The following is a 13,256-nucleotide window of genomic DNA, read 5'->3' on the forward strand; positions in this document are numbered from 1 at the left end:
TCATTTGGTAATTAAAAGAAATAAAAAGGGAAAATAAAGCCAAAATTGACTCATCTTTTTCATGGAGGCCGAAATTAGCATGGAGGATGCCATGGATAGGGTTTTCAAGCTTTCTAAGCTCAATAGTAAGTCTGTTCTAACCCCGTTTTTCAAGTTCTTTACGTTTTTGGAATCCCAATAATTTAATTAAGCTTATTCTAGCAATAATTTAAGCTAGGGTTCATATTTGGAAAAATACCCATATGTGAAATGTGTTTATTTTGTTGTTTTATGATAGAATATGAGGTTTTAAATTATGTTAGACAACTTATGCTACTCAGTTTTGAGTGAAAACGAGTAAAAGGGATTAATCGGTAAAAATACCTAATAGTCATAAGTATATGTTAGAGTGAGAATTTGATGTTGCCATAGAAGGGAAAAGTGATCATCATGTCATAAAACATAAGAATAAGGGATGAAGTTTAATTCTTGAGCCTAGGGGCAAAAGTGTAAATATGCAAAAGTTTAGGGGCAAAATTGTAATTTCTCCAAAGTTTGAGTTAAGGACTTTTTTGAATAGTACATTAATTAAATAAGTAAAATATGATGTTTTAGATCCCAGAAAATGAGATTTGAACCTAGAATGAGAGAAAAATCGAAAGTTGGGAAAGTTGGTAAAATGGTCGTTTTAGTATCGAGGTAAGTTCATATGTATAATAAGCATTAATTTATGCATGTTTCAATGTAAAATTGATATATTTATTATAATTTCCGAGGTGTTGAAAGTATTTAAGTTGGTATGATAATAATATAGTAATAATGCTGTAATTTATATTTGAAAGTTAAATTTAGTGAATTAATTGAATTATGTTAAATTAAATGATTATGGTGCGAAGTTTATGAATTGATTTAAAAATATGTTTATGGTACATGAAGTGCATTGAATTATCATACATAAATGTGATTTCTATGATTATGGATATTATGGGAAATTGTAAGTTCATATGATTTTTAATAAGGCAATGTGTAATTTAATGTTATTGCCTTAATATTAAATGAGATGCAAGTTTATATGTAAGTAATACATCAATATTACTTATATTATGATATTTTATAATAATATTGGAAATATGTTTGTGGATAATTACTTGACTGGTGAAATTGTTGGAAAAGAGAGAGACATCCCGGTTGAACCTTCGGAAAGATTGGATGATACAAATAGTATGTAGCTAGGTCACATGTATGGTGCTGAGTGCACATCATGTGTACAAGAGAGCTAAAAGACATTATGATGTAGCTAGGTCACATGGGTGATACTATGTGTACACCATGTAGACAAGAGAGCTACGGGATATATGTAGCTAGGTCGCATGCGTGGTTCCAGGTGAAGGACACCATGTAGACAAGAGAGCTACGAGATAAATTGGCTAGGTCACATGGGTGGTACTGAGTGTTCACCATGTGTACAAGAGAGCCGAACTATATGATGGGTGGAGATATGTGTTGAAACCACCAAGTATCGAGGATTGATCTGAAGTGTTCAACGGGAGACTCTCTATGTATTGCTTTGTGAGTTTTGTGATGAATAAGTGTAGGAACTTGGTTATGTGAATGATGTGTTCATTAAGTGACCATGATGTGGTAAGGTTATAAACAAGTAAGTTATACATGAGGATGATTTTATGGTGACCTTGTGATCATGGGCCTATATTTGTGATGTATGAAATGTGGTGAAAATGATTTTTGATATGTATGTTAAAATGAGGTTAATACAAAGAAAGTGTGAAAGAGTGAATTAGCAATAAAACTGTTTTGGACAGTAGCAGTGATGTGATTTTAAAAATCACCAAAAATAGTAGAAATTGAATCAAAGACTGAATGAGATATCAAATTAAATCTTAATGAGTCTATTTTCATATAAAAGAAACAGAGAAAGAAAATGAGTTGTATATTTTGATATATTTATGTTTTTGTGAGATTGGTTCAGAATGATTACGTGATCCCCTGTTCTGACTTTGGAAAATCACAAAAATATGGATAAAAATAATTAGAGGCTTAAACTTATATTTTTAAAATCCCTAATGAGTATATTTTCAAGATAAATCAACAATAACATTATCTGAGTTCTGTATTGTGAGATAATTAATTTTTAGTGAAGAGAGGTCAGAACTGTCAGAATGTGAAATAGGGGAAATTTTAATGAATAAAATGTACTAATTGGCTATACCAAAAATTATGAAACTTTTATGGTGGAAAGATATGTGAGTCTAGTTTCAGGGGAAATTTACGGATCTTAATTTGGAGCTCTTTAGCTCGAACTATAAATAAGTAAGTGACTATGACTAGTGTGGACATTTGATGTGAGCATTTATTAGTAAATTGTGAAATCGTACTTACAAGAATGCTATATACATTAAGGATGTGGAATGGAGAGGAGGAGGAGGAAAATAAATATATGTGGAATACATGGAAACTATGGTATATGAAATATTGATATAATGAAATAAATGATATGTGTTTATAAGAAAACAGAAAGAGAATGATATGTATCATGACATGTATATATATATATATGACTAGTCTCAATGTAATGCTTGTTGGGTATGGAGTTCAATTGAAATGTTTCAGGAAAACATGTTATTTTGCACATCTGAATTGTGGTATTTAATAAAGATATGATCTAGTTTTAAATATGAATGCTTGATGATTAAGCTAAAGATATTTGGTAAGATGATAATCTTGGTATAAATGTATAAGTGGTACTATAATAAACAAGGTAAAATGAGTATGAGATACACATGTATGATGACATACAAATGCTATGTTTTTGGTTTAATTGAGAATATTTAATCATTAAATGAATACCATGTTATATGCTTTTGATTTTGTATAAGTGTGTAAGAGATTAAGGTTGACCAAAGCTTGGAAAATAGCCTAGGTATATTCCACACAGGCGGAGACACGACCATGTGTCTCAGCATTGTATGGAATATGACTTTGGGATACGGGCGTGTGGAGCCTTAAAGCATGAAATTTCTAAGATTTTTGTAAGTTCTCAGTTTAGTCCCGAACCCTTTCTAAAGTATGTTTTGGGCTTCGTAGACTCAAATAAGGGACTATGTGTAAGTGAATGAACATTTTGAAAAATATAATGAAATTTTATGGCCCGTATTTTAGTTTAATGTTTGTATGTTTGTCCGGTAACGCCTCGTACCTTATCCCAGCCTCAAGTAAGTGTAAGGGGTGTTACAGGTATCAACTCGTTATTCTCATTCTCTATGACCGTGATACCTCCTTTCTTTGGTACACACTGGACCGGACTTACCCATGAACTGTCTGAAATGGGGAAAATGATACCTGCATCTAACCACTTGATAATCTCTTTTTTCATTACGTCCTTCATTATGGGGTTCAGCCTTCGTTGTTCATCGATCATCCCTTTTTCACCATCTTCCAAGATGATCTTGTGCATGCATACAGATGGACTAATACTGCGAATATTGGCTATGGTCCATCTGATAGCCTTCTTAAATTGTTTCAGAACTAAGATAAGTTTCTCTTCTTGCTCAATAGTTAACTCTGCTGAAACAATCCCAGGCAGAGTAGAAGCATCACCTAAATAAATATATTTTAAATGAGAAGGTAATACCTTGAGTTCTAGTTTAGGTGGCTCCTCAATTGATGCTTTTGGCTGTGTGTAATCTCTCTCCTCTAAATCCAAAGATTCAAAACAGGATTGTGAATTAAATCCCTTTTGATTAGCTTCTAGCAAAGCTAAGTTTCCATCCTCAACAGAGTTGAGTTCCTTCTCCACTATGAAATCCTCTAAGTAGGATACTACAGAACAATCATCTATTGTGTCAGGAAATCGCATTGACTTGAAAACGTTAAATGTTACCTGATCATCCTGAACGCGCATAGTAAGTTCGCCCTTCTGCACATCAATAAGTGTCCTTACGGTTGCTAAGAATGGTCTCCCCAGGATAATTGGTACTTATTTGTCTACTTCGAAATCTAAAATTACAAAATCAGCAGGAAATATAAACTTATCTACACGTACCAATACATCCTCAATTTTTCCTTCTGGATGTGCTAAGGATCGATCTGCTAGCTGAAGTGTAACCATAGTAGGTCTAACTTCACCTATCCCCAACTTCTTAAATATCGACATAGGCAAGTTGATACCTGCGCCCAAGTCACATAGTGCCTTACCACAATAATCTACTCCAATGTTGCATGGTATGGTAAAACACCCAGTATCCTTCAGCTTGAGGGGTAATTTGTCTTGAAGATATGCATTGCATTCCTTCGTCAAAGCTACCGTCTCAAATTCTCCAAATCTTCACTTCTTGGACAGGATATCTTTCATGAATTTTACATAATTTGGCATTTGTTCAAGTGCGTAAACCAACGGGATGTTGATGTGAAGTTGCTTGAGTACCTCAAGAAACTTCTTGAATTTGACCTCCTATTTTTGCTTCTGGAGTCTTTAAGGGTAAGGTGGTGGAGGTTTATATACTGGAGTTGGTACTGGTTGATTTGTCTTTGGCAGAAATTCTGCTGCTAACGGAGTGGTTGGCTAATCAGAGTTGGCTGATTTTGAGGTTACCTTTCCAGGTCTTGCAGGTTCTGGTTCTAGTGGAACTGGAACTTCAACACTCGGTTGAACTTCTTCCAAATCTTGAGCTTCAGCATGCTCCTTTTCAGCTTCAATGATGTTAGGCTCTACCATTTTTCCGTTCCTCAATGTTAGTGCTTTACAATGCTCCTCCCTGGATTTCTCAGATTTTCCGTATCACTAGGTAGAGTACCTTGTGGACGGTTCCTAAGTTCAGTAGCAAGCTGGGCCACTTGATTCTCCAAATTCCTTAGAGTGGCATCATTCTTCGCCATGTATGCCTTCAATAAATTCTCTAAGCTATTGGACGATTCAGCCTGAACTGGTTTCTAAACTTGCTGTGAAAAACTAGACGGTTGGGTTGGTCTAGGTTGGGCGTAGTTGTTACTGCCTCCAGCCCCTTGGTTACTCCAGGAAATATTGGGGTGATTTCGCCACGATGGGTTGTAAAAGTTGGATTGCAACCCTTGCCTTCCTCGGTTCTGGTTCTGATTACCTATGTAGTACATGGATTCTGGGTTTGACGGACATTCTTCAAACACATGTCCTTCCCCACAATAGACACTGGCTATATTCTCATATTGGTTAGGTAGTTGAGCTGCAAAACTGTTAGACCCATTAGTTGTAAGATTCTTTAACATTGAAGATATCGAAGATACCTGGGATGTAAGTGAAGTGAGAGCGTCCACTTCATGGATTCCAGTAGCTCATCTTCTTGACGTTGCTCTATTGGTTGGCCACTGATAAATGTTACTGGCGATCCTCTCGATGATTTCATAAGCCTCATTGTAAGACTTAGATAAGATAACACCATTAGCAGAAGCATCTACTACCATCCTTGTGTGAGCGTTGAGACCATTGTAAAATGTCTACAGTTGGATGCAATGCGGAATTCCGTGATGAGGGAACTTTCATAATAACTCTTTGAATCTTTCCCATGCCTCATACAAGGACTCATCATCCATTTGTTGGAAAGTAGTAATCTCATTTCTCAGCTTAGCAATCTTGCTAGGCGGGAAATACTTCACAAGAAATCTCTCTGCTAACTCTTGCCATGTAGAAATCGAGTTCAGTGGTAGTGAGTTTAACCAGGCTCGAGCTTTGTCCCTCAGCGAGTACGGGAACAGTTTTAATCGTAATGCATCTTCGGGTACTCCAGCTAGCTTGAAAGAGTCGCTCACCTCCATAAATATTCTTAAATGAAGATGAGGATCTTCAGTAGGCATTCCACTGAACGGGCCCACTGTTTGAAGCATCTGGAACATGACTGGCTTCAGCTCGAATTGTTGTGCCTCGATCTGGGGTCTTTTAATACCTGGATTAAGGTTATTAAAAACTGGCACGGCATATTGTCGTAAAGCTCTATCCCTATCATCAGCAATAAGGATAGGATTTTGAGCAAGGTTTGCTCCATTTCCCTGATTGATATTCTCTAAATTCATCTCTTCGGTCCTTCTCTGGTTCGCTTGACTTCTTCGTTGGTGAAAGGTTCGTTCTATTTTAGGGTCCACTGGGAGTAAGTCAATAATTCGGTCAATACTCATAAACACCTGAAATAATCAGAGAAGAATTAATTAAGTAAGTAATATTGAACAAGAAAATAAAAGAACCAAAATGTAAAAATAAATTCATAAATAATTTTTTTTTTAAAAACTGTCCCCGGTAACGGCTCCAAAAACTTGGAACGGTGGAAATGTGCAAGTGTACACAATCGTAACAAGTAATAAAGTGACAAGTAAATGCCGAGTTATCGTACCCACAGGGACTGTAAAAAGCAATATTTATGAAATTAATTAAAACACTTTGGTGAGGTAAAAATAATTTTGGTTTGAAAAGAGTGATTTATAAACTAAGATTTTAAAACTAAGCAAACAATTTAAATAAAATAAAAGAAATATTAAATTCGTGCTTATGCTGTCATGAATAAATTCATGGCAACCTAGTAATTTGCTAACTTATGAACATATTTACTAATTAAAAGAATTCCATTTATCTCTTGAACATATCCCTATGCCAATTCAAACGACTAAACAGATTTAATAAAGTAAACATGCTATCGCACATACATACTTATTGAATTAAATTATCTCTCGCATATTCCTATGTCGATTCAACCGATTAATTCAACTTAATAAACATGTAAAAGATTATGTGAAGTAACAAAGTAGCCATACCTTGAAACAATTTAATCACAACAATCTTGCAAGTTATGCAAGGCATATGTATCGCCAAATACAATGTTGATTTAATTTTCAGTTACCTTAGAAGAATTAAACATGCACTGATTAAGTATTGAGTCCATTAATCGTAATTTCAATCCGCTTAAACAATTAATTCTTTAGTTATCTAAACAATTATAATGCCAGATAACCTAAGCATGATTTTACTTAATCAAGCATTTCACTGAGGCTTATAACAGCATAAACACTAATTTAATAATTCAAGTAGGCAAAATATAATCAACCCAACATGAATTAAATTCAAGCTAAATTGGTTAAACTAATCATTTCAACAACAATATTTTTCATAGTTATGTTCATCATAAGAACAACAGAAATTAAAAAGAAAGGGAATAGAAAGCAAATCCAGTGTTTCTCTGCAGCTTGACTGTTGCTCCGTTCTTAGTCTCCATTGTCTTCGCCGAGCAAGGCTTCTATGAATCCTTGATTGCTGCCCAAGATGGCTGAAGAACACCTCTTTCTCAAGAGAGGAAATCGGCACAAGAGAAGGGAAAATGGGATGGAAAAATGGAGAGGAAACTTTGAGAGAAGTGAAGAGAGGATGAGAGAATGTTGTGGAATGAGGGAAGTTGAGGGATGCTTTGAAATGGGCAGCATAGGGCGGATTTTATAGCTGAAGAGGACTGCTAAAAATAGCAAATTTAGCAGCCAAGAGAGCCCTCCCATGGCCGGCCACGCACATGGAAAGGTTGAAGCTTTCAACCTTGCTAAAAATAGGTTGGGGCAAATCTACAAAGCCTAAAATAAATGTGGGGTTTGAACGGAATTTGGAGGCTTTTCAAGGTCCTTTTTGCAAGCATATTTTATCAGCTAATTTTTGGATTTGGGTCAGCCAATGGATAGTTCTGGTCAGCCCAATTAGTGGCTAGTTCGGCTGACTCCATTCAATTTAACCAGTGCGGTTCACTAGGTCCTTTCTTCATAATTAATTAAAATTAATTCAATTAACCTAAATTAAATAGGAAATAAATTAAAATTAATTTAATTATGAATTAATACATATTTCTGAACTATCTTGGGCTGGAAATTAATTGGCCTCGATACTTCAAATTACTCTCGGTTTTGTTCTTCTCGCAGTGTTCACCGGGCCCTTTTTCTCCAATTGTGTAATTCTGTCAAAAACAACCAAATTTAATCAAAATTAACTATAAAATTAATTAAAATTCATAATGTTCATATTTTTAACATAATTTAATTATTTTATAATATTTAATTATTTTTCGATAAGAATTTAACCGGAATAGCCTAGTTTTCAGTTAAAAAGGGTATGAAAAAGTATATAAATATTTGTGTTTCCAATAGACTTGGGAATTTTTCAAGACTGGATTCCAAGGGAAATATGTGGGTGCTAGTTATGTGGATGCCCGGAGGAAGGAGTTTCTAAATTTGACTCAGGGGGATAAATCAGTAGCTGAATATGAGTCTGAGTTTTTGCGACTTAGCCGCTATGCAGGTGGGATGGTGGCAACGGAATATGTGTTTTGTGTTCGTTTCGAGGATGGCCTCAGGGATAGTTTAAGGATTCTAATAGCACCACAGAGGGAGCGAGATTTTGCTGCGTTGGTCGATAAGAAGAAGATCACCGAGGATGTGAAGCGTGTTGAGTGCCAGAACCATAAGAAGGAAAATGGTAGGAACAAGAGGGATTCAGAGCCCTCAAGTTCATTTCTGAGGCCTAAGAAGAAGGCCAGAGTTGATGGGCCGATTAGAGTTGGGGCCCCTATTGCTGCTACTAAACTACAGCCTTGTGTGGATTGCGGGAGATGCCATCAGGGCGAGTGCTAGAAAATGATTGAGGCATGTGTGATGTGCGGATCTTTGGAGCACCGTATCAGAGATTGTCCATGGAGGCCCGATCAGATGCAAGCTACTGGTATGGGTACTGCTCAACTGTTGAGAGGTGTTTAGCAGCCACTGAGAGGCCATGGTCAGGCCAGAGGTGGAAATGGTATGGGCCATGGTTGTGGAGCACCGGGCAGAGGTGCTGGTCATACTGAGGTTACTGTGTTGAGTCCATTAGGGTAGTCAGTGAGAGTGAATAAACTATTTAAGGATGTACCTTTGGAGGTTTAGGGGACTATCTTTTTGGCTGATTTGATGGAACTCCCTTTCGGAGAATTTAACTTAATATTGGGTATAGACTGGCTAGTTAAACATCAAGTGAATTTGGATTGTGCTGCTAAACGGGTGGTACTAAAAACTGTGGAGGGTGATAAGGTAGTGGTAATCGGAGAGCGTCGAAATTATTTTTCGAATGTGATTTCTGCACTTAGGGCTAAGAAAATGGTTTGTAAGGGTTGTGTGGCGTATCTAGCCTACATTGGTGTTTCTAATTCTGAGGGTTTTTCTATTAAAGATATCAGAATGATTAAGGATTTTTCGGAGGTTTTTCTTGACAAACTACCTGGGTTACCTCTGAATAGTGAGGTGGAGTTTGGGATTGAGTGATGTAAGCACACCCGGGGGTTCAACAACTTCGAACCAAGAACCCATCAAACTTCCAAAAGGCCTAATGACCCGAGCACGAGCTAGGCAATTTCAAGAAGCTGTTTCAGCTTTATTTACTCGACTTTAGGATGAATCAATGCTCCATGTCAATGAGGAAGTTCGGACCAGCTCCCTAAAGAACGCTTGCATCCTTGTGCAAGCCGAATTCAGCTCCTCTCTAGCTCTCTAAGCTCAACTCAGCTCTAATCAGCTCACTTGAGCTTATTTCAGCTCGTTTGAGCTCAATTCAGTTTCATTTCAGCTCATCTTTTTAGTCATTAAATAAATTACGTGTTAGTTTTATTTTTTTACTTTATTATAGCTTATGACCGAATATTCCAGCTCAAGTTAGCTCCTTAAATTGTTTTCGCTTATTCAAGCTAGCCGAATTTAATGTGTTAACTAGTCTAAAATTAATTGTGTCCCATTTAGTTTAATTTGTTATTTAAGTTGTCTAGCTGCTGTTTTAATTATGTTCACCTGAATATGGATTTGATTTAATGTGTTCATGAATTTTGTAGGTGCAGCTGAATTTGAAAGAGCATTTAAAGCTAAGAGCATGCACGGCTTGGTTCAATGTTTGGAAAGATTCATGTACGTCCAGGTTCAAGGCCAAGAAGGAGTAATGAATGACTTGTTACATGCATTTTGATCTGATTGTTAGCTTCCCTAAACACCTATTTGGCCAAGGAGTAGCTACGTAATTAATTCCCAAGTTAAATTCATGACTGAAGTTTAATGTAGATCCATGGACAGCAAGTTACAATGAATGGGAGGATGCATTAACAACTTGCTACTTGAATTTGTTTGCTGATCAATTGACTTTCCTAGGTGTCTATTCGGCCAAGAGGCACTTATTGAAAGCCCCATTCATCCCATAACCAAATTTAGACAAGCCATTGAGCTTCCATACATTCATAATCATACAAGTTGATTTTCCTTAATCACGAAGCTGCTGATTGGAGTTACATTCAGCCAAATATAGACTTAGTTTATCAATTAATATTTTCTAGATTATTCTAGCACATTCATAGCCGAATTACTTAGTTTTTAAGCTAGTCATTTGTCCATTTGGCTATCCCATATTAGGCTATAAATAGTTTACAAATTTCTGATGTAAAGGACTTTTTGCCATTTTACTTGAATGAACATTTGTTCTTGTGAGGTTAATTTCCTCTCCAATTTCATACGAGTCTCGAGTGGCTTATCTAATTCGCTAGTGGCGTCAACTCGAACTTGTTTCTGAACTTATCACCAGCATTGGTGTTGCGTTCAACTATCCTTTTACCATCCATCTTTATCGCTTTAAACAATATAGGAACCGGGGTAAAACTCTTCATAGTGTTGAATCACTCCTGAAGTTTAAGTCCATTTTTCCATCCCCATATTATTTCTTTACCAAACTATTCACTTAAATCGAGCCATCCAAATACTTTCTACCTTTGTTTCTTTAGTCGAACTTAGCTCATCCAAATGACACTTTTGAACCCCATTCCATTAACATTCAGCCTTCTAAGCCATTTTAAACAAATCGATAATTTTTGAACGACCCTTCTCGTAGACGATCGGGCAAACTACGTGAGCTCGACTCAATCACTCGAGCCAGATCACATCATTGAGCTCCTGCCTGGTACAGCTTCGGTGTCCATCGCCCCTTATCGGATGGTACCGAAGGAGCTTGTAGAGCTTAAAGCTCAAATTCAAGAGTTACTAGATCGAGGTTTCATCTGCCCTAGTGTGTCTCCGTGGGGAGCACTGGTTTTATTTGTGAAAAAGAAGGATGAAACCATGCGTATGTGCATCGATTACTGGCAATTGAACAAATTAACTATTAAGAACAAGTACCCCCTACCGAGGATAGATGATCTGTTTGACCAGTTTCGAGGAGCTTTGGTCTTCTCTAAGACTGATCTCCGATTAGGGTATCATCAACTAAGAGTCAAAGAGGCTAATGTGTAACAGCTTGATTTAGACCCTAATCAGAACGGTGGTTTCGAGACCACGAATTTGAATCAAAAAATATTTTAAATATTTTTTCTGTGTTTATTTTGTGTTAACTTATATCTGTAAAATTTTCGTGATTTAATTTTTATCGTTTGAGTGTCCGATTAAATAAAAGGACTTAATCGCGTAAAATGAAAAATTGACGGTTAATTGTAAAAGGGCTAAATTGTTGATTTCTTTTTAAAAGGAGGCATTTAAGTTGCAATTAGACCAACATAATAAATGTTGGACGGTTGTAGACAACCAATATAAAGAAATTATATTATATAATAAGGTTAGTTAGGTAAATTAAATAATATGTTATAATATATCTTATAATAACATAATTAAAACCATAGTTTATATTATTTTCACTTTGCCGAAACATAAACAAGAAAGAAAAGAAAAAGAAAGCTAGGGTTCAGTCTTGTTCAAGCTAGATTAAGGTAAGTGTTCAGCTCAGTTTTTGATAATTTTTACGTTTTTGAGATCGTTGTTTCGAGTACTACAAAACCCATGCTTTAATTTTTGATTTTGATGAATATTTTGAGTTGTGCCTATTTTGAGTTGTGCCTTTGTTGATAGCTTGTGATTTTTGTTGTTTGATGATAAAATATGGAAGATATGTTTTAGATTAACAAATTTTTATTGGAGTTTTTGATGATTTTGAGTAATTAGGACTAAATTGCAAAAATAATAATTTGAGGGACTAAAATGTGAAATAAATGAAATATATGGACTTGTATAGTAAAGGGTAAGATTCAGCCAAACATGAGTACTTTGAAATTTTGCATATTTTGTGTTTTATGCAATAGGGACTAAATTGTAAAAATTGTAAATGTCAATGGTAAAATGGTAATTTACCCATTTATGTGTTTTTGGACTAAATTGAATGAAAATATGTTTGAATGAGTTTAATTTAAATAAGTTGATCCGATCAGTTTTCACTGTCCGAGGTAAGTTTATAAACAAATAGACGTATCTAATTGTAGTTAAATGCTAAATATTATGCTGGTATGGAAAATAAGAATTTATATATGCCATTGCTGAATGTGTATAAGCTTAGTAGCCATGTTCGAGCATTCGTTTCGACCGAGTTACGACATCCAAAAGCCCCGTATGAACCTTAGGAATAGCTAGGATACATATGTCATGACATAGGATTCTGATATATGTGTACGAGTAAGACCATGGCATCGATATGTGATTCTGATATATGTGTACAAGTAAGACCCTGTCTGGGACAGTGGCAGCGTTATGTGACTACATGTAAGACCACGTCTGGGACGTTGGCATTGTATGATATATGTGATTATCCGAGTGTCCTATCCAATTCCGAATGGTTCATCGGGCAAAGGTAAACCGTGATCGAATGTGTAAAGTGGGCTAAAAGGCCAAGTATGATTTAGCTTGTTAGCTATCGATAATAAGGTATGTATATGACTTTAAAGTTGATAAGTTATATGTGATGCAAGGTTAAATATACATGAATTAAACAAGTGTATTCTGTTTTGAACAAATGGTTTGTATATTATGGAATTGATTTTTGGATATGCATATATAAGTGATCATGTATATTCGGCCATTTAAGTGGTATAAGTGCATGATATTAAATTATGGTTCTCGAACTTGTATAATTGTGTAAGTGTATGTTTGATTATATTAAGACATTTTGGCTTTTGAAAATTGAACTATGATTTGATGATTTAACTTTGTGAATATTCGGCCAAGCTAATAGAGATATGTGTTGGGTATATTTTTATTGAAGTTGTAAGTTAAGAATAAATTTGTTAATGACTTTGTAATTTGGTTGGTTAACTTAAGTTGATTATATTATTGGTTTGCCTGTTTGCTTATAACTTACTAAGCTTCAAAAGCTTACTCTCTATTTTATATGTGTTTCTATTTTATAGATTTTGAATAAACTTACAAGCTCGGGGATCATCAGC

General features: G+C 35.5%; 1 non-coding gene across 1 annotated transcript; it reads left to right on the forward strand.

The window, feature by feature from the left end:
* Positions 1–5,488: 5,488 nt before the first annotated feature.
* Positions 5,489–5,595, forward strand: LOC121217280 (small nucleolar RNA R71). Its single transcript, XR_005913378.1, has one exon. It is a non-coding gene; the product is annotated as a small nucleolar RNA R71 (small nucleolar RNA).
* The last annotated feature ends 7,661 nt before the right edge of the window (positions 5,596–13,256 follow it).

The sequence above is a fragment of the Gossypium hirsutum genome, chromosome A02 (genome assembly GCF_007990345.1).
Source record: "Gossypium hirsutum isolate 1008001.06 chromosome A02, Gossypium_hirsutum_v2.1, whole genome shotgun sequence".
In the NCBI taxonomy this organism is placed as follows: domain Eukaryota; kingdom Viridiplantae; phylum Streptophyta; class Magnoliopsida; order Malvales; family Malvaceae; genus Gossypium; species Gossypium hirsutum.